Genomic DNA, 22764 nt, shown 5'->3' on the forward strand with positions numbered 1-22764 from the left:
CTGGGTGACCACAAGAGCCTCGTCAGCGACTTTCCTTGTGTCTAACAGGCTGCTGTCCTCCCGGCAGTCACACTGAACTCTAAAAAGTCACTCCTCGGCTCCAGATCGTCCACGCCTCCCCGCCTTGCTCCACGGGAAACCCAAAGCTCTTCCCATAATCTGCTAGACCCGAGATGACCTACAAACACTGCCCCCCAACACACACACACACACACACACACGCACACACGCATCCAGACACATTCCTGAGACCCCAGCTCCTACTGCTGTCATCCTTACTTTGCCCTGACCTCAGAGCTTCTGCAGTCGCTGTTCCCTCTGCCTGGATGACTCTGCCCCGTCCATCGTCAAGGCTGAAAGTCATGCTTCCTTTCCCTTCCTTAGAATTTTTTTTTTTTTAATAGTGAAAACTTTTCTATTTAGAATTAGTCAGCTGGACTCAGTTTAGATGACCCCAATTTGGTTGGCAACATCCAAAGCGTCATAGTCAGGAGCCAGTCGAACATATGCCTCTTCTCTCCATCAGGCCTGATCGGGGCGTTGACCTTAGCCACGTCAATGTCATAGAGCTTCTTCACAGCCTGTTTGATTTGGTGCCTGTTGGCCTTGACATCCACAGTGAACACCGCTGTGTTGCTGTCTTCTATTTTCTTCATGGCTGAGTCGGTGGTGAGGGGGAACTTGATGATGGCATAGCGGTCGAGCTTGTTTCTCCTAGGGGCGCTCTTCCGAGGATATGTGGGCTGCCTCCTGAGCCGCAGTGTTTTGGGCCATCGGAAGGTGGGTGACGTCCGGATCTTCTTTTTTTTGTGGCTGTGGACGCCTTTCAACACTGCTTTCTTGGCCTTCAAAGCCTTTGCTTTGGCTTCGGCTTTGGGAGGGGCAGGGACTTGCTTCTTCGCCTTCGGCGCCATCTTCGTGAAAAGGGCTTTTTTCCTTCCTTAGAGCTTTGCTCAAATATCACCCTCTAAAATATCAACTTCCCAAGCCCACCAGTACTCCCTGCCCTTTTACCTCTCTCACCATCAGACCCACTTTACATTTATTTGTTGACTGATCTCTGGCTCCCTTCACTGACAGGCATGCTCAGGCAGGCTTCAGCCTGTCTGCACCTGTCTGCCTGCCCCTCCACCGCCTGGAACACCGCCTGGCACATAGTAGTCACTCAATAAATAGTTGCTGGATGAGTGATTGGCCGTTGGAGCATAAGGAAGGCGTACCAGTTCATGTTTTGTTGGCACAAGGTTAATGCGTGCAAGCCCTCAGCCTCTTTTTCTTTCTTTTTTTTTTTAACATCTTTATTGGAGTATAATTGCTTTACAATGGTGTGTTAGTTTCTGCTTTATCTTTTTCTTATAGGAGGCGCTTGTCCTTACACTTGAGACCTTTGGATGCCCTGAGAGTGATGAAAATCAATTCACAGAGATCTACAGATACTATGTGTTGCTAATGAAATCAATGGTTAAAGCATTAATGTACAAATTAGCTTTGAGTGAGGGGGAAAAAAAACACAAACACTTCATGGACTGCATTCCTAACTGTGGAAATGAATCACAGGAATGTATTCCATCGGGAAATCCACTGGGGACTTTTGAATGGAGAAGGGAAACCTCATTCACAGTCCTAAAGAAATAGCTCTAAAAGCTACATCCTGCCCTTCACGGCACAAACAGCGACACTTTTCTCAATGAGGAATCTCCTATCAATAGACATATATATATTTTTTACTCCCTAACTACAAATGATCAGGTGAACACAGTCTAAATTTAGAGAACCATTCAAGGTAAATACAAATCATGAAAGTGCTTCAGTTTGTTTTCACATGTGATGGTAAACTCCTAGCTTATCTCGAAGGTGCAGTGTGATGCTTTGGGAGGTGGATCTGGACTAGGGGGCAGCATCGTGCTGGAAAGAGCACCGGTTTGGGCGTCAGAGAGATGTGTTCCAATTTCCCATATACAAACCATAAACTGGCCTTATCTTCAAGAGGACCTGCTGCATCACTGGACCATGACAGATACAGGACCCTTTCGTTTCCTCCCTTTTTACTCAGCGTAAATACCTCCTGGTGGGTTTTATTGGATGAAGTAGCATGTCTCTCTAGTGCACGTATCCACTTTTTAATTTAAGGTTTAACTGAGACCTCTTAGTGTGTGGTGTATCAGCTTGTTTTAAGTTCCTTTAGTTGGGTTAGATTAGTTTGCCCAGTCGAAGGTAAGTATCACCAATTGGTTAGTTTCTAAAGATGACCATAACAGAATGATCTCTTCCCCACACAGATATAGTTTAGGAGAAATATCAGTAGGTCTTTCTTTTTTAAAAAAATTCTTATTATTTTATTTATTTTTGGCTGCATCGGGTCTTCGTTGCTGCGCGTGGGCTTTCTCTAGTTGCGGCGAGCTGGGGCTACTCTTCGTTGCGGTGCGCGGGCCTCTCATTGCGGTGGCTTCTCTTGTTGTGGAGCACAGGCTCTAGCCGTGCGGGCTTCAGTAATTGTGGCACACAGGCTCAGTAGTTGTGGCTCATGGGCTCTAGATCGCAGGCTTAGGAGTTGCGGTGCACGGGCTTAGTGGCTCCGCGACATGTGGGATCTTCCCGGACCAGGGCTCGAACCTGTGTCCCCTGCATCGGCAAGCGGATTCTTCACCACGGCGCCACCAGGGAAGGCCCTCAGTAGGTCTTTCTGATATAACATAGATAATGCTACGAATAAGAGTATAGTTATCTTGTTCATTGTATGATGTTTTTTGAATCACTCCCATTAAGATGATTTCAAATAGCGACACTTTATAAAATAGGCAATATAAGTCCTTCCTTTTGTAAATTAGTAAGTTATAGGAGAAGTACAATGAAGCCTCGTTTGAATGCAGTTTCTCAGACGTTTAGAACTCTTTAATAAATATGGAGAAAGCTAAGGCACCTCGTGTTCATCGTCTGCTTTTGTTTCCTTACCACAACTCAATATGTTTAGGTTGCATCAGGGGACTAGTATAGGAAAGCCTCCCTCAGTACGTGTGACTTTTCATAGTGGTTTCCAGCAGAGGAAAAGCTCATCATGAGCTGCCTAGTCCTAAGGAAATAAGGGCAAATATTATTTCCTTGGCTTTTAAAAAAAAGAGTAAAACATACCCCAGATCTGTGTCTAGCAAAGGAAAGAGACATGTGAACCATGATCCTTAAGTAGTTTTTATCTTTACCTTCTTAAAGCCATCTTCAAGCAAGTATTGATATTGCATGTGAAGTGGCAGAGGGTTTTCATCAATCAGCAAAAAATACAGCAATTTCAGCGATCATTCTGTGCGTCTGGGAAGTGTCAATCTAAAGGGTAAAGTATTGTCTTTTTACAGGCAAGGAGCTCAAGTCCTGTTCAAAGCTTCTTTTGATTAAAATTTCTGTTCGCCTTCTGTCCATGTAATTATCAGTGAACCAGCCTGATTTGCTTGTTTCTAACATATACACACTGAGCTCTGATTCACAAAAGTTAATTCTTTTTCATCTTTAAGTCTAATTTGAAAATCAGCTTCGGGCATTAAAATGTTAAAGGTTTGGGAGACTAATCCTTTTCATCTATGATAAAAGTAAGAAATCATTTTCATATATAAGAAAAGTCAGAGCGATAAAAGAATAAGGATAAAGAGTAAAGTGGTAATAATCTGAAGAACAGTAACCAGCTATTCCTAGCCATACTTAAGCCCCCGCCCCCAAGAGGATTTAAATCAAGAATGATTCCAATTAGGAGTAAGAAGAAAATGGGGTTTTTGATTAGTCGAATGAATTATTAAGACATCTGGGTTTTAGAATCTTCATTCCTGGAGATCTAGAAGAAGGTTTGTTGAAAACAGTTTGGATTAGGACTCATATATGTGTTACTCGCTACGCATGGCAAATCAGTCATAAACTCTGAGTATGTTAAATCTGTGGTGGGAGAGAGAAAAAAAGCCGATCAGATCATATGTGCATGAGGTGGTGACATGGCACTTGGGGTTCAGAATTGGCCATCAGGCGTGTAACTTCTCTAAAGCTTCACTCTGACTCTTCGGTCAACTATGGGCTAGACAATCATAAAATATTGCTAGTTTACAGGAAGTGAATTTGAGGACAGGAAATTGAGTTAATAACCAGCGAATATCTTTTTGTTTCTTTTGAATTAGTTTAATTTTTAAACATTTATTTTATTTATTTTTGTCTGCGTTGGGTCTTCATTGCTGCATGCGGGCTTTCTCTAGTTGAGGCGAGCGGGGGCTACTCTTTGTTGCGGTGCACGGGCTTCTCATTGCTGTGGCTTCTCTTGTTGCGGAGCACGGGCTCTAGGCGTGTGGGCTTCAGTAGTTGCAGCACACAGGCTCAGTAGTTGTGGCTCGCAGGCTCCAGAGCACGGGCTCAGTAGTTGTGGCTCACGGGCTAAGTTGCTCCGCGGCATGTGGGATCTTCCCAGACCAGGGCTCGAACCCGTGTCCCCTACATTGGCAGGTGGATTCTCAACCACTGCGCCAGCAGGGAAGCCCCTAGTTAATTTTTATCAAAGTAATACATGTTCAAAGTACAGATATACTAAAGACATGTAATGAGAAATAGCTTTTCCTACCCCATCCCACTCCATTCTAGGAGTAATCACTTTCAACTTGTAAAATTTCCTCTGGTATGTGCTTTCATATTTTCCATAATGTGCTTTCACTACTATTTCTTGGTTTATGAACTTTAGACATTATCTTTAACATCCTACATATATCAAAAAGGAATTACCTCTCTTACACATCCCCACCCCACTTCCTCTTAATATAATCATTTCAGTTAGGAATTGTGTTCATCTAGTAACACAAATTCCAAAACATTAGCTCAAACAAATTAGCAGTTTCTTTTTCTCACAAAACTTGAAGTTAAGGGCTCATTAGGAGACTCCAAGATGTCATCAGCAATCTAAGATCCTTCTACCTTTCCTTTTTTCCAGGTTTACCATGTATTGCATCCTCATGGCAACAGAATTGTCCCACTACATCAGGCATTGCAATCGTATTCCTGGTGAGGAAGCCTGGGAAGGGCAAAGGGCATACAGTCTGTGTCTCCTTTAAAGGGCTTTCCCAGAAGCCTTACACAGCAGCTTCTATTAAAATTCCATAGGTCATAATAGTTTCACATGACCACCCACACCTGCAAGGGAGGCTGGGAAATGTTCTTCAGCTGAACACATTTCTGCCCCCAAATCAACACCCGTAGTCTCTGCCACAGTAGTGTGCTGTGCTATGCTTCCTTTTTTGTGCATTCTTTTGTTTTTCCTGGAGTTAATAATGGCCTCACCTTTTGCTTATATTTATGTATATCTGTTCATTCTCAAATGTGATCTATCAGTATCATTTTGTTCCCTGGTGACCTACCTCCAGGAATCCTCCATCCTCCTGGTACAAATTAGCCTCGGGCCTTTCTAAGACTGCTGCATCTATCCTCTTGGACTTTATTGTCTTTGTGTTTCTCTGTTTTCTGAGTCCCATTGTCTTATCTTTCTTGGTTAATTCCCTCCTTTTGCTAAAACACATCTTTGAGTGGATTCCAATGAAAGAATACATGGGATGCAAAAATGTTGAGTCTTTGTATGAAAATAATTGCATTTTATCCTGGTATTTGATAAATCGTATGAGTTGGTATACAATTATCAGTTAGAGATCTTTCTTTCTTTTTTTTTTTTTTTTTTTTGCGATTCGTGGGCCTCTCTCTGTTGTGGCCTCTCCCGTTGCGGAGCACAGGCTCCGGACGCACAGGCTCAGCGGCCATGGCTCACAGGCCTAGCCACTCCGCAGCATGTGGGATCTTCCCAGACCGGGGCACGAACCTGTGTCCCCTGCATCAGCAGGCGGACTCTCAACCACTGTGCCACCAGGGAAGCCCGAGATCATATTTTATCTCAAAACTTTATAGCTCCTACCTTCTAGTGTTGCAGTTGATAAGTGTATAATAAATCTATTAGCAAAGTTTCATTATTTAGAAAGAAGAGGACCTTCTACTAGTGGAAGTTTTAAAATTATTATTGTTACTATTATTCACAACAATTCAGTGAACATTTTTTATTGACCGATTGATCATATCCTCTGTGCTACTTGTTAGAAGGGACATACAGCAGTCCCTTGGCTAGGCTATAGTAGAGTTATTCAATCAAACTCCAATCTAGGTGTTGCTGTGAAGGTATTCTGTAGACGTGGTTAACATCTATAATCGGTTGACTTTAAGTAAAGGAGATTATCTTTGATAGCGTTGGTGGGTTTGTCCATTCAGCTGAAGAGCAAAACTGAGTTTTCCCTGAGGAAGAAGAAATTTTGCCTGATAACTATAGAATGAGCTCCTATCCACCTGCCCTATGGATGTCAGACGTACCAGTACTCATAATCACATAAGTCAAGTTCTTGTAATACATTTCAATATATATGTTAAATATGCCATTGGTTCTGATTCTCTAAAGAAGCCAGGCTGATAAAGGTCTCAATGACCTCAGAATCTAGAAAAGTGGTTAATAAGAGAAGTAAAAGATAAATTATTATAATAATTTTTCTCTTATAAATTTAAATGTAAGATTATAGTAAAGAAAAGTAGATGATTCAGAAATTGAAGAATTACTCTTGAGAAGTAAGATATTATTAAGTTGACATGAAGCAGAAGGTTCAATTGGGAATGTAGAGAATTTTTGAAAGTAGGGGAATTACACAAAAGCCTTTGCTAAATTCATGTATAAACCTTTATCAGATCATTAAGAGGAAAATAACGAAGGATTGCCATAGTTAATCAACAAAAACTAAACAATGTCAAAATATTTCACCTCTAAAAGCATAGAATCATTAAATGGTAAGTTATAGTTAAAATTTAAGATAACATGATTGTTTTAACTCCTTAATTTTCACGTGATGAAATGTCAAGCTCAATTTATTTAAAATTGAGCCCTGATGACTAGTCAGCCCTGTCCTGTCTGAAAGTCTGCCCTTTAGGATATATTCTCCTAAAAGTTTCCTCATGGTGTGTCTATTTGTTCTGTTTCTATATCCACAGATTTCTTCCCTTCTTTCCAGAGTCTGTCATCCAAATTCATACAGTAAGCAATAGTTGCAAAAAACTTCCCCATATATGATTTCATTTGTCTTAGTCCATTTGAGCTGCTGTAACAAAGTACCATAGACTGGGTGGCTTATAAACAACAGAAATATATTTCTCACAGTTCTAGAGGCCAGGGGTTCCAAGATCAAGGTTCTGACAGATTCTGGGTGTGGTGAAAGCCTACTTCCTGCTGCAGACGGCCGTCCTCTTTCTGTGTCCTCAGGTAGCAGAAGGGGCAAGAGAGCTCTCTGGGGTCTCTTTTACAAGGGCACTAATCCCATGCCTGGGGGCTCCACCCTCATGACCTGATCACCTCCCAAAGATACTACCTTCTAATACCATCATATTGGGGGTTAGGATTTCAACATATGAATTTGGGGAGGGACGCAAATATTCAGTCCCTAATTTGCCCAACTGTCCCCTGAAAAACCTTGGGCTTAGAGATGTCATTTGGTTTACATGACATCTATCAGCCAGTTTTGTGGCCACATTAACATCAAAAATGGACTCCAAATCGTATTTGCAACCCATGCTTGTAGTTTGCCACATTGCTTTGGTTAACCGACTGAACGAAACTCACTGAATGAGTACTTGTACTCAGTGAGTAGAAACTTGTTTCTTTTTTATGACATCCTATAAGAACTATAGGTGGGATTTTCTTTCTTTTCTTTTTGTTTTTCCTAAGTAGGGACTCATGTCCTTGTCCACTTAAATCACCTACACTAATCACCTCAGATTTTCCATGGCTGCCATAAGCATAAAACAACTGGATTTCTGGAACTTCTGAGGGAGAATAAAATGTCTTTTCATAGCCGCTCAAGACTGTGCCCTTGCAGCAGGCGTTTTCCAGGTGGCTGACTGGCACGTTCAGCTTGGTTTTCATTGACTTTTGACGATATGTCCTGATACATATTTCAGTAAACTATAGGAATAGTCAACCATCTTTTATGTACACATAATCCCATATGCTTTGACCTAACAGAACACTGAAAGAGGTAGCATAGGTACTGTTAATTGTCCTCTCAGGTGTCATCCCAGTGTCCATCCATGTCCAGTAGGGCCTGTCCAAGACCACTGGCCCAGGAACCCATGTTATGTTTGCTGTGGAGGTCTGTTTATAACCAAACCTGCCCTTAACTACACAGGATCATCACCTCGGCTGCTGTCTTAGGAAAGATTTGCCAAGACTACCACATCCCTTCAGCTGCCATTTGCAAATGCTGTTAATCACAGCCCAGGGAACAGAACATCTGAACCTTTGGTGAAGCACGTTTCTTTACTTGCTTCAGTTTACTTGCTTACGCTGTTTCCAGTAAGTGGGTATAATCCTCGCTTAACGGACAACCCCTAAAGGGCCGTTTATCGAATTAGAAATGTTGAAGAACTATGGTTATTTGTAAATGAAAAAGTAGACTTCATTTATTTACGTTGTTCCCTTTTCTTAAGAGTTTTTTAAAAAATTAATTAATTAATTTTTGGCTGCGTTGGGTCTTCGTTGCTGTGCACGGTCTTTCTCTAGTTGCGGCGAGCGGGGGCTACTCTTTTGTTGCTGTGCGCAGGCTTCTTATTGCGGTGGCTTGTCTTTTTGCGGAGCACGGGCTCTAGGCACACGGGCTTCAGTAGTGTGGCTCACGGGCTTTAGACTGCAGGCTTAGTAGTCGTGGCGCACGGGCTTAGTTGCTCCGCGGCATGTGGGATCTTCCCAGACCAGGGCTCGAACCCATGTCCCCTACGTTGGCAGGCGGATTCTTAACCACTGCGCCACCAGGGAAGCCCCTTCTTAAGAGTTTTAGGAATCATTTCTGGAGACAGCATATTTTACAACAAAAAGCAGGGTAATTCTCATCCCAAACACATAAGTTTAATTCCTAGTACAGCAATTGATAGCTCTCAGACCTTGGGTTCTTTGCCTCAGCGATCCTGTGTGTTCACGCTTAGCCTGATAGTGGTGACGTCTGTGTTTTTGTATTTGGTGCAGATGAAATGGTGCATATTTGTAAAGTGCCTGGCAAAATGCCTGGCTTATACTCATATGTAGTAGATGTGAGTAGATACTCATAAGTAGTGTTTGTTAATAACCCCACCGTAGGCGTTCCTGGCCTTATGCATAATGAGAAGATGGGAGAGAGAACCATCAATCCATCACTGTATCTCTTACCAGTGGAACTGCCCTTTCATGCACCTCCCAGAGATTATCGTATACGTATTCCTCTTAGAGATCTTGTCATCTATAGCTGATAAGATGTCTATTATGTACACGCAGAAGTGTGTGATGCCTTCATATGAAAACGTAGAAAATAGACTGTGTCACAAATACGTCCATGAAGGTAAGGTTCTGTTTTAGGAGGCTGGTCTCTTCTCTTGCACTCTGACCTTGGATGTGGGAGTGTTAGGATAAAGATGGCATTATGCTTATTGTTGTCATAAATACAGAATAGATATTAAATTATGGTAAAAGTGTAACTTTAATAGTTGAATTTCCCAAGAGATTCTTTTCCCTTCCATAACATGGCATTGGCCGCAGTCACATTGGTGTCCCTTTTCTCAGGGAAGCATTTCGTTCTCTTTCCGCACACGTTTGTTGACTACCTCCTGCACTGTGGGCGCGTGGGTACGATGAAGGTGGCTGGGTTACAAAGATGAATAGGATACCATTCTTGCCCTCGAGAGTTTTTTAGTTTGCTAAGAGAGACAAATTGAAGAATAGAAGGTTACGGTGCAACTTAGACGTGAAACAGCAGAGATGTATCACGGTTTGCTCAAGCTGCTGCTTACCGTCTCCTGGCTCAGCACAGCTCTTCCCACCTCTGTGTTTAGGGTCCTTACTGCGGGAAACAAGGGGCTGTTAACACTATGGAAATTGGCAAAGACTGCAACAAATCTGGGCTTTTTTTTTTTTTTTTTTTGAGAGCTGGTTGTGAAACATTTACCAGCACATCACTCAGTGTCTATAAACTGTAGAGAGGAGAGAAGGGATTACTTTGTCTTGGGGCGTTTGGGGAAGCCACAAAAGAGTGGTGACATTTTGACCTTGTAGGATGGGGTGGGAACGGGCCAAAGGAGAAGAAAGATGGATGAAACTTTGACAGGGCCCAGAGATTGCAGGAGGAAATCCCAGGTCATATTTGCCTTGGAGGTGATGACAGCTGAAGGCAAATGCAGTCGTGAGAAGCTTCTGTTGAAGGTGATAAATAGATATGCCTTGGGATTTAACTCCCGTGATATTTAATGGTAGCAGCCCTGGGTAGTTTCCTGTGTCCTGGGGCTGAGGGCATACCTAGGTCAGGAATAGGTACAGTATTTCTTGAAGTGAATCAGCGTCCTTTGGCACTGGGATAAAATGCAGATTCCCAGGCTCCTCCTCAGACCTATTGATCAGATTCCCTTGGAGTAAGAGGCCCAGGGATTGGTATTTTTCACAATGTCCTCAGAGGTTTCTTTGCACAGTTAAGTTTGAGAACCAGTATTTCAAGGGCGGGTACATCGGTGGTTCTCAGTTGGGTATGATTTTGCCCTTGGTGTTGTCTGGAGACATTAGGGATTGTCATGACTGTGGAAGGGCTCCTGGCATCTGGTGGGCTGAGGCCAGGGATGTTGCTAAACACCCCACAGTGCCCAGCACAGTGCCCACCACAGAGAATGACCTCACCCCAAATGTCAGTAGTGCTGAGGTTGAGAAACCCTGGTCTAGGTCATAATCAAGGGCTCTGTGGTAAATACAAGAGGAGGACTGAGGTCAGCTTGTGTCACTAGGTGGTCCCTTAACTTGCTAAGGTAGCGTGGGGGGGTGGCGGCTGGAACGGGGCTGCAGACCTCCAGGTCCAGATACTGGGCTGCCAAGTTTTCACAGCGCTGGGCACAGCTGACATCTATTGAACCCATACAGCTGACACACCTGAAGCTGCCCATTCATTATTTGCTAAGTTGGGTTTTTTTCCCCTCTCTGATACCAACATTTTTTCTTTCTTGAATTATTCTCACAGAATTTTGGCCACTTCTTTGGGAAAAAACTATATCACTGGTGCTACACAAAGTAGTCTTTGCTCGGCTTGCACTTTTTGCCACCCAAAAGGCAGGTTCCCACTGAGATCATACTGGTTAAGAGTTGAAAAGAGTTACTGTTTACAGGAAACTAAGAAAACAAACTTTGGAAATGCTTTTTTTTTTTTTTTGGTTGGGTCTTCGTTGCTGCGTGCGGGTGTTCTCTAGTTGGGGTGGCTGTGGTTCAGGGGCTTAGTTGCTCCGCGGCTTGTGGGACCTTCCCAGCCTAGGGCTCGAACCCATGTCCCCTGCATCGGCAGGCGGATTCTTAACCACTGCGCCGCCAGGGAAGCCCTGGAAATGCTTTTTAAGTGTGGGTTTAAGTTTGCTAAGAAGCCAGCTAGCTCTCCTCCCATCCAGCTGAGAGGATGTCCGGTTCGTCCCTTTTAATAAGTTCACCAGATCAACCTTGTAGGTAAGGTGAACCTTAGTGAAAGGTAGACACACTTCTTTAAAATTTTTTTCTTCTTAACCAAACATCAGTGCCTGTTTTTCTAATAACAATTTTATTTAAAATTGTGCCTCGGGCCGTCACTAGTTAAAGATACTTGTTCCTTTGCCGTGTTTCAGCAGATTTGTGTGCACGTTCCCATTAAGATTTGTGCTTCTTAGATGGCTATAGAGTTCCTCTGTATGGAAATGAGGTGGGTGACACCCTCCTCCCCTGAGTGCTGGTTTCAGTTCAGGTGTTCTGAGTAACAATTTGGTTTCCTCCCCAGTGTTTGGGGCAAGATACCCTTTTGAAAATCCGTCTGATCCCTGAGTGTGCGCTTTTCTGGCTGAAATCATTCTGCCCCTTCCAAATGCTTGCGTGCTTTCAGGGAGCTCTTAAAAGGCCAGGCCTTAAGCTAGTTAAGCTTTGAGCAGACCCAGAGCTGTGAGATAAGAATAGAACGCATCTTTTACTTCGGGAGCTCAGCTCGGAGACTGTTTCCAGCTGCCTCCAATCCTTGAAATCCTGAAAGCTCTCGAATCCTCGCGGAGACAGCCCCTCCGGCTCCCAGGGCCCACCCCCTCCTCCTGATTGGCGAGACTCCTCCGGGGCCCCAGCCAGCCACCTACGACGTCTCTGAGACCCGATTTGAAATAAGAGCCAGGCGGTCCTCGCTTCCCTGCGCCCGACTTTTCATAGGCTAGGAAGCAAAGCTTGAGAAACTTGACGTTGTCTTGGGCAGAGTGCGTGTAGCAACAGATCAAAGAAAAAGAGGAAGAAAACGTGCTCCCAGCTGCCGGGGGATCTCGCTGAGTTGCTTTTGTCTTGCGGGCTTCTGTTGGGTTTGGTGTTTCCCCCTGGAAGACCGCTGCGTGGGCTTCGAGGCGGCTCGCTCCCTGCCGGATGGGTGATGGAAGTCTAAACATGAGGCAGGTGAGCTCCGGGGGGCTGCACGGGTGGGTGGAGAGGGAGGGCGCCGCTTGGGACCCCTGGGATGTGACTCCGGATGAGCAGATGCCTGGCCGAGTCCTTCCATTTGGCGGAAAGACGGGGCTGCATTTTCCTAAAGGAACCCAAGAAGCAGATTTCCTGAGGTTCCCCCCACCTCTCTCCATGGGAATTGGTGATGTCAGGCAGTCATTGTAAAGGGCTTAAGAGCGGTTCTTAGAATATGTAAATCAATTCCAGTTTGCAGCGGCTGGAAGTTATTGTTCAGGATCTATCTCGAGCTCTGAGCCTCTCTCCTATGCTTTGGGTGAGAATAAAGACAACTGAATATCCTGAAAAAGAATTACACGGGGCCTCGTATCTCATTTTGGCTTCCCATCCTGAGCACTTACTGTGTTTATGGCTGAGAAGGCGGAACCAGCCCGAAATTAGCACAGACAGTCCTTCCAGAAAAATGCAGATTTGTTTTTATGTTCTAGCAGTTTTGAAACTGTTATTGCTTCTGGACGTGCGAAGACAGCCCTGAAAGTAGTGAGCTGAGAAACGGCTCGGGGATGACTTCCATGAGTCTTTGAAAAGGCTTCTAAACCAGCAGCTTCTTCTGTGGCTGCGGGGCATGGTGATAAAATTCCTTATCAGCCCAGGCCGAGGTTTATAGCTTTGCCAGTAAGAAAAGAAAAAAGTGAGTGTACCAAGCTAAGAAAAGGGTGTGATTTATAACTCAGCCAAAGTTCTAGAAGAATCTTATGTCAATATTTCAGTATCAAGATCAGTACTCATGTAAAGGGCTGAAAGGCTGGAAAAACATGCTAGTAGGCTGACAAGGGCAGAGAATTCCAAGAGGAGCGATACTGCCCTTGCCAGCTCTTAGTAAATGTGGGTGGGAAAAGTTAGCATCCATATTACCACCAGACAAGCTCTGCACTTTCTTCTTCTAAGTGGGTTGGGTGCTGGCCACCCTGTGCGATTTGGGCGAAGTGATTTGCATAGGAAGCAAGCTTTGCGTTTAGGGGCTGGGGCGAGGGGGTTAGAACTTTCTGTCCGTTTCCTGCAGCCTGGGGAGGTGAAGCAGAGCCCTCACGGTACGCGCAGGTTTTGAAAAGACCCTCTGCCTCTGGCCCCCTCACCTGCTCGCTAAGCAAGTGTGCTTGGCGAGTGGTAGTGAGCGCAGAAAAGCACGCTTATACCGGCAAGTGCTGTGTGTGTGTGTTTCCAGTCAATTGCTCTTGCCTTGCTGGAGACTGGGCCCCTGATCAGTTTCAGGTTCTGCAAACTTATTGGTCTGACCCCATACTTTTTACGAGCAATCCGATGGGATGGGGAAAAGAAGCGAGAAGCCTAAATGGAAAGGCTTTAGCAAAAGGAAAAAGAGGAACGCAAAACATTTTTGACAAAGGTCCTTGGCTGGAACAAAGAAAGTCATTTGATCCAGCGCGGAGCCACCTGTCCTCTCGGTGGTGTCTGAGCTCACTTTTCAGAATCTCTGTTCCCACACGATTCCTCTGGAATGGAGGCACTCCCTGTGCCTGATGCCAGAGGCGTGCTGTCCCGAGCTTGGCATGATTTTTCTCATGCCCGGCTCCTTCTGGCATTCATGTGAATTGGAATTCAGCCCGGTAGTGAAGTTTTAAGGGTACACATGGAGTAACTCCTTAGTCATTTAATGAATGGGCAGCTTTTCTTTTTTTTTTAATATAAATTTATTTATTTATTTATTTTTGGCTGTGTTGGGTTTTCGTTGCTGCGCGCGGGCTTTCTCTAGTTGCAGCGAGCGGGGGCTACTCTTCGTTGCGGTGCGTGGGCTTCTCACTGTGGTGGCTTCTCCTGTTGCGGAGCATGGGCTCTAGGCGCGTGGGCTTCAGTAGTTGTGGCGCGTGGGCTCAGTAGTTGTGGCTCGCGGGCTCTAGAGCTGAGGCTCAGTAGTTGTGGCGCACGGGCTTCGTTCCTCCGCGGCTTGTGGGATCTTCCTGGACCAGGGCTCGAACCCGTGTTCCTTGGATTAGCAGGCGGATTCTTAACCCCTGCGCTACCAGGGAACTCCCAGCAGCTTTTCATCCCACAACTCTGTATGTCCAATAAGTTTTTGGCCTGTGCAGTCCTTGAAAAGAGGGTGGGCTAGGGGTGGGATGGGAGGTGGGAAAAAAAGGAGGGGGGAAGAGCCATGGCCCATCCAAAGAATCTGGGCAGTCCAGCGTTTCAGGAATCTGACACGTTGTTCCGCAACAGCCAGAACAAGAATGTGGAGGGGAAGGAGATGGTGGAGTTATTGACTTGGATTAATCCTAACCTGATTTGAGTTTCTCTTGGGGGAAAACTTGCATCCAGGTGGGGTGAATTGCACCCACCAGCCAATTTGTCATCTCAGCCCGGCAGCCCCAGCTAGATTTGCAGGGTTAACCATCAAACAGGTCCATGTGTCATCAGCTCAGCAGTGAAATCCAATCTCTTCGCTGAGGAGTGATCCGTCCCTAGGGCTGCACAAATGCTGAACAATGGCGTGGCAGCCGAGAGACCCCCGCCCCTGACTAGCCACAGCGGGTAGCCAGAAGTGGCCTGCAGAATTAGAAAGCTGCCTGGCTGGCGATGAGGTTCAGAGGGGTTTTGCCTTCTGCTAGGTGCAGAGGGATGGTATTCTTTGAGTGTTCCTAAGGTCACGCTGAGTTGGGCCAAAAGAAAAGGGTGAACCCCATTTGCCTTTATCAGGAAGTAATTTTAAAGCGTGTGCCAACCTTTCTCTGCCCTCTGATCATAAGTGGGAAACTTCTGAAACTTCCTTGAGAAGGAATTTGCTGTGTTCCCAGGGAAAGGAAAGGCATGGCCACCTGTTCTAGCAGCCCAGCCAAAAACAACAGGTTTGCCTGTGGCATTCCCACAACTGCAAATATCCTGAAATAGCACACCACCCATTGTCCCTACAAATAAGAACGAATAATTCTTTCTCTCGCCGGGAAAAAAAAAAAATCAGGTTCTTCAGACAAAATTGCCTACCAGATATAGTTTGTGCTTTTAACATCCTGATGATTTTAAAAAACACTCCAAGAGAAGAAGGTACTCACTCTATTTCTGATGGACTGAAACATCCTTGCAGTCGCCTTATAGCGCGAAGGGAAAGGAGAAGGCGGTGAGCCAGCGCTTTAAGCAGCTGCTAAATTCTTCCAAGGCTAGGATGTTGCTGTTACGAGGAAGCTGTGACTCAGTTTGATTTCGCCCGTTTTGCATTCTTCAGATTGGAATTAAAATGCCCAAGGACATCTGGTTTAATAATGAATGTCTTTGTATTAATCTTTCCTTTGAGGATTAGAAAGTCCTTTACGAACATGATCTATTTATTCTCTGCCACATCCCCAGGAGAGAATGAGGTGGCATTTTGATCCTCATTGAACAACTGGTGAGGTGAAGGCGGAGAAAGTTGAAGTATAGAGATAGACAGCAAATTAGGTACAAGTCTGAGATGAATACTACCCACCCAGATCCTGTACAGGCTCAGAATCAACAGTGAATCTAGGGATTAAAAGGGAACTCTCTTACAGCTTCCCCTTTCTTATTCTGTAACCAGCATATGGTGTTCCAAGTATGTTTTATGTTTTCCTTCATTTGAAAGTCAAGCGTGTAAAAGTGTAAAAGGCATTTCTGTTCTCATTTGTCCCAACACTGAGATGAGGCAGCTTTTATGACACCAACTAGAAAGATACTGAAACTAACCGGACATTTCACCAGACATTGCAGGGTTTTATTTAAGTTTTTTTGGTTTGGTTTGGTTGTATTTTTTATATCTTTATTGGAGTATAATTGCTTTACAATATAGTGTTTCCGCTGTACAACAAAGCGAATCAGCTATATGCATACGGGTGTCCCCATGTCCCCTCCCTCTTGAGCCTCCCTCCCACCCTCCCTATCCCACCCCTCTACGTCATCATAAAGCAACAAGCTGATGTCAGAAAGAGCAAAACAAATACCGTGTGCTAACGCACATATGGAATCTAAAAAAACCGGTACTGATGAACCTAACGGCAGGGCAGGAATAAAGACGCACATGTAGAGGACGGACTTGAGGACACAGCGGGGGAAGGGGAAGTTGGGACAACCTGAGAGAGTAGCATTGACGTACATACACTACCAAATGTAAAATGGACGGTTAGTGGGAAGCTGCTGCATAGCACAGGGTTTAAGTTTTTGCACGTGGTTTGGAGGTCCAGTCTCTTCAACGCACATTAGAATTTTCATTTCTTCCCTGCTGTCTCTCCTTGGCAGGGAATGTTATAATCGTGACTTACTGTCAGATTAAAGATCTTTATTGGTCGTGTTGAAATCGTGTTTTCAAGTTGGCTTTTCCTTGCCATTCCTTATGACGTGTACTCGTAGTTTGCTTGGCTGGGGACCGCGTAGGCCGCGAGCAAATCCTTTAATTGGTAGTTGCATGTTATCCTCAGACATTCCAGCAAGTTTTAAGGCTACGTGTGTATGTTTATGTCTCCTGGCTTTGATCCCGTGTAGTAAATAGACATCCAAGGTAACTATGGCAACCTGGGCTGTGCGTTGGTAAAAGAGGGGGATTTGGTCACTGAACAAAGAGTAATTTGTTTGATTAGAAAAAGGTGGGGCTGATCAGGGCACTTTTAAGCCTGCATGATTTGAGGATCATAGTTCATCCAAATCATTTGGATTTTTCTCAATAGGCAAAAAGAATTCATGGCTAACCACGACCAGCGTATGTTGCAGATGTAATTTAAATGCTTTTCAATCAAGAGGTTGCTACTTTCAAAAAGCCACTTACAAGACAAAAGGGAAGTCCAACATATATCAGTTTCCCCGTTGCACACATGAATGTTTGTGTTTTCAGAACTTGGTGGGATTTTAAAACGAAATACCCAGATCTGATTGGGCAGTGTGCATTTCAATTATCCACCTGCAGAGGTCAGGCTTGAAGTGTCTATGACGGAAGGCCAGGCGGTGGACGCCTCTGCTGGGAGCCGGGATCAGAATCAGACAGAATTGCTTTGCTTATTTGGAACAATTAGCTAGCGATTCTTTAATCTTGTGACCAAAGCCACAGTGAAACGGAGTTCATTCAAGGAAGAGAATATCAAATACACTGAGATTAAAGAAAGGGCTCCAAAGCCAGGTCAAACAGGAATCTAATCTCCATTAAGATATGGGACAGTTTATCAACACGATGCTTTCGGCCTCATTATTAATTCCTTTTATTTCACATGAAACGCATCTCAGGGGTTCTGTTGTAGAAGATTGTTTGCCTAGTTTTATGAACTGGCAGGCTCTAGAAATTCCTTTAAATGAAAGGACAAAATATTAGGGAGCCTTCCAGATCCACAAGATCTTTTTTCCCGCCAGAGGAAGACAGTCCATTGACACAGAGCAGAATAGTTAACGGCCTACAGAAGGTCACGTGGTGTTAAGGAGGTGAGAAAATTGAGGCACCGAAAAAAATGCTTAGAAGAGACTTTCCTTTAAAGCAAAACAAAACAAAACAAAACTCTAAGAATTTACGTGCCTTGTGCTATAAAAGAGAATTCTAAGTAAAAACGGCAACCAAAAAAAAAAAAGGAAGAGATGCTGATCATTGGTAGTAGATTTTTATATACAGTCAAATATTTATGATGAAATAGTCAAAAAGGAGAAGTAATACAAAGGCTCTCCTTCATTTCTTATATCATTCAAGGACATTTACTGACTACTTACAGAGTGAGTATATTCCTTGGTTAATTCAGTAAAACTACTCTAAATGATTATTATATGTCAGGCCACTTTGGGGCTGCAAACATGATTTTGATACAGTCCCTGCAGCTATATTTATATGGATAAGAATCCGCTTAATAAATTGATGGTAGCCAAAACTTTCCTGAACTGAGACTTGAGAAATGATTTGTAATTGTGAAATCTAGTTAATTTTTACCCACATATCCATTTGTAGGAATTTATGAATTCCTAGTTTAAATAAATTTACCATAATTAGTAAATAGTCAATTAATTTTTCTCAATAGGAAAAAAAAACTCATAGGCAGTCCCCAATCTAGGAATGCTTGTGCTCTAAGAGTTTGTTGTTTGAAACCCAGAACATTTTCCAGTGAGAAATGGTGCAATGATTGAGACTAAAACACTATTTTAAAAAATAACCAATCTGATTAAGTTCTGCATTTTGAGGACATGCTTCCATGTGATACAGGACGGAACATAGAAGGAGAAGGGGTTGCCAAACTCTTGGTAACAGGCCAGTCTTGCAAATCTGAAATAGGAAAGGTTTGCACTAGTTTTCACCTTTCTCCACCCTTCTAGTATCTTCTGGGTCCCACTGGGATGTCTCTCCCAGGCCTATCCTAATACACAGTGAATTGAGTTCCCATAATTTCCCATCTTCCCACCCTCCCCTCTCCCACCTCCAGACCACACTCCTGTTTCTTCTAGACAATAGTCTCAACCCGATGTTGGGAGAGGAACAATATGAATGCGCTAAAACTCTTGACTCAGCCCTTAAACCCTCAGGATGAACCTTTAATTGGGGAAATAGCAGCCACTAGAGCCTGGAGCTGCAGAAATCACGAATGCTCTTTCAGGGACAATATTTGTGGGCAGGGTTGTGCCTTTGGCAGACAGGACTTGCTGGTGTGTCTGCCAGTGGGTTGAACCTCTTCACTTGTTCTTTTCTCAGCATCCTGACGGAACTTCTGGACTCCCTGGGGTCTTTGTGAATGACAGCCAGGGAACCACAGGGGACCAAGTGAGGGCAGTTGGTGGCATTTGTGGGTTTGGGTTGTTTGTAAGTACAGTCTTTGTACACTGAGCACTGTCTGTTTGGATCACAGTAAACGGAAAGGATATAGCTGGAACTTCCTCTTATCCACGGAAGTATCCTAAACGGTGTATATATTTCCAGTTACTCGTTTGTCTGCCTGTCTCGGGACTGAGTTACTCAAGAGCAAGAGTTACGTCTTAATTACCTTGAAAACCTCAAGTCCAAGCGCAGTGCCTTGACACCCAATCAGAATCAATAAATATATTTTGCCATTTGCAGCAACATTGATGGACCTAGAGATTATCACACTAAGTGAAGTAAGTCAGACAAAGACAAATATCATATACCACTTATATGGGGGATCTAAAAAAAGTGATACAAATGAAATTATATACAAAACAGACCCACACACATAGAAAACAAACTTATAGTTATCAAAGGGGAAGCGGGGGAGAGGAATAAATTAGGAGTTTGGGATTAACATATACATACTAGTATATATAAAATAGATAACCAACAAGGACCTACTGTATAGTACAGGAAACTATACTCAATATTTTGTAATAACCTATAAGGGAAAAGAATCTGAAAACAATAGAGATATGTGTGTATGTATAACAATCACTTTGCTGTACAGCTGAAACTAACACAACTTTGTAAATCAACTATCCTGCAATGAAAAATAAATAAAAAATAAAATGAAAGAAGAATCAAATATTTTTCAGGTGCATGCTGGATGAATTTTGGCAGGAAAGAGAATGGAAAACGCCCTTCAAGATCAGAGGGGTATGAGGAAGAGAGGGCATGAGAAAGGTTGGGGAAAGAGCAAAGGACTGAATAGATTGACATTAGAGAAAAATTAGACTGAGGTTGCTTAGCCATCTAGTCCTTTCGGTTGTGTTCTGGGTGAGGCCACAACCCAGAGCTCGGTAGGCAGCTTGTCTTATACACTCCTTGATGGGACTACAGAAATGGTTAAGAAATGGGACATGCTGTCCAACAGCTCAAAGCCTAAAAACAGAGATGAATCTGCTGCTGCTTCTCACTGAGCCCAACCTGATGTTTTAGCCTTTGGTCCATGTGCAGTGGGTTTATTTTGCCAGATGAGTGGCGTGCCCAAGGTCACTCAGCAACTGAGCGTCTGTTTCTGGAAGGACACTGAAGTCTTACGCTCTGCCCCATGCAGATGGCGGCCACATTTTCTGCAGTGAAAATCAAGTCACGTGCTGGACAAAGCATTCTCACTGCTTCTGGGTGTGACCGAGCATCTGAGAGTTACGGTTAAAATGATGAAGAGAAGTTTCGGAGACACTGAGTGGTTTATGGAGACACCAGGACTAATACATTTTCAAAGGGTCCACGAGGTAGACTGTCTTATTTGTTATATGTCCAGTTGTGAAGTGTGGCTTCAGTTGCATGTATTTTGAAGTGAACTTCCCTAAGCAATTAAGAGCAAAGGAGCTGTTTGTGGACAACTGGAATTCGTTGAGTGCCCTGCTGAGTTACCAGTAACTACATGGGTGGCCAGATAAAGCGAAATGTAATCGGAAGGCATCACCAAATATTAGAAATCTACACAGAATCAAGAGTGTCTCCTATAGGAGATGCATCAGGCATTCAGACAGAAAGTTCTGGTTAAAAGTTGAGCGTTCGTGGCTTGAAAATGTTCGCACAGGGGAATGCTTTACCTTGCATCAGGGAGCAAAGTTTACATTTAGAACCTGGGTCGTCTTCTAGATTCCTTATCTTATTCTCTTTTGACTGTACCGCGTGCCTTCTAGTAAGGCGTAATTTGGATGTTTGGGGGTAACATACTAATTTAATGTGCTGGTAAATCCCAGCACAGTTTTCAAATAGGTTGATGGTTTAGAATGAATCAAGAATCAGGAAAGACTGTATCACTTTTAGGAAAAAAACCAACTAGTCTTTTTTTTTTTTTTTTTTTTTTTTTTTTTTTGCAGTACGCGGGCCTCTCACTGTTGTGGCCTCTTCCATTGCAGAGCACAGGCTCCGGACGCACAGGCTCAGCGGCCATGGCTCACGGGCCCAGCCGCTCCGCGGCACGTGGGATCCTCCCAGACCGGGGCACGAACCCGTGTCCCCTGCATCGGCAGGCGGATTCGCAACCACTGCGCCACCAGGGAAGCCCCCAACTAGTCTTATACTTGCTTTTGTGCTACTTTGTCGAGTAAAAACTAGGAGGATTATGTTTACACAGAAGAAAGTTTAAGGAGTGAGATGAGGCCTTTTTTCTATGAATTAGTCAACTGGGCTTGGTGGAGATAGTGCAGAAAAGTGAACTGGAACAAATAGAAGGGAGAAGAAAGTGGGAGTTATTTCAGTCAACCTACGGGGAAAGCAGAATAGAAAAATTGGCTCTCCAGTGAGTGCCCCGTTTTTTTCCTTGGTCAGTGTTCAAAGTGGATTTCTAAGGAGATATTGACGCGGCTGCCCTTTTCATATGACTGTGAGTGAAAGAAGGAAACAAAGTCATAATAATTGATTGAGAGAGGTATGGCTTTCTGTGTAGAGAAAAACACAATAGGAGACTATTAAATAATGAATATTTATTGCTTAATGCTTCTTAGCCTGGAGGAGACACTTTCTGAATATTTTTAACATTTCCCCTCTCTGACATTTCAGCTGTCAGAATTGAATAGTTCACATGTAAACTACATTGTTTTGGTTTAGCTAACAAAGAGTGATAAGATATGAATAGTTTGTGACAGCCCCGAACATTGATAACAGAAGACATTAATGCCTACAGACACAACCTACATGGTAAAATTCTGGGAGCAAAAATGCTTATTATGTTAGGCCAACGTGCTTTGACCTAGTTTTGCTTCTCTGCTTGGAAATTATGTCAGGATTCGTTACATCATTCCTGTGGATGAGCAATTTCACATTCTTGTTTATTTCAGCGTCATTTTATTCATTTTGTGTATTCAGTTCTGACCTCCAGGAAGCCAAAGTAATCCTCACGGACTTGCCTTTTCCTTTTGAAATGAGTCTTCTGCATGCTAAAGAGAGAGGATTTTATGTATTAACAAAACAATCTAAGATGCAGTCTTCAAAGACATTCATTTCTCCTTGATCCGGAGCCACTGCCCTCTTGAAGGCTCCGAGAGGCTGGCCAGTTTTCTGCTGGTCTGAAGTAGTGTTCCTTTCTTTGTCTTATGGGGATGGAACAAATTACTGTGGCATAGTTGAATAACAAAAAAATTAAATAAGACGGGGAGGTTGATGGGAGACTTCTCAGCCCATCATCCTTAAGTTTGCCCATTGCATATTTCCGGTTTATTCATCCAGTCAAAACTGGCCCAACATATTTTTCCTATTTACCATTTTTATTGAATAATTTTCAAAATGAATTATTTCCTCAGTTGATTTCAAGCACATTTTTTTCCTGCCGTTTAATACTTTCTATCACTAGAGGAAAAAAACGTTTATTTCTTTCCTACGTTTATGAATTCAAATCTTCAAAGAGTGTGAGTTCTTCCAGTGATCATCTGACATCAAA

The 22764-nt window shown here is 43.6% G+C and overlaps 1 protein-coding gene and 1 pseudogene across 1 annotated transcript in view; one reads left to right on the forward strand and one right to left on the reverse strand.

Moving 5' to 3' along the window:
- Window positions 1-444: 444 nt before the first annotated feature.
- LOC132418305 (large ribosomal subunit protein uL23 pseudogene) lies at window positions 445-914 on the reverse strand (annotated as a pseudogene).
- Window positions 915-12312: 11398 nt separating this feature from the next.
- Window positions 12313-22764, forward strand: part of MID1 (midline 1) — a 176935-nt gene continuing 166483 nt past the window's right edge. The window contains exon 1 of the mRNA XM_060001804.1: window positions 12313-12481. The gene's annotated coding sequence lies outside the window, so the exon portion shown is untranslated. The remainder of the gene's footprint in view (window positions 12482-22764) is intronic.

This window comes from Delphinus delphis, chromosome X, assembly GCF_949987515.2.
Source record: "Delphinus delphis chromosome X, mDelDel1.2, whole genome shotgun sequence".
Classification (NCBI taxonomy): domain Eukaryota; kingdom Metazoa; phylum Chordata; class Mammalia; order Artiodactyla; family Delphinidae; genus Delphinus; species Delphinus delphis.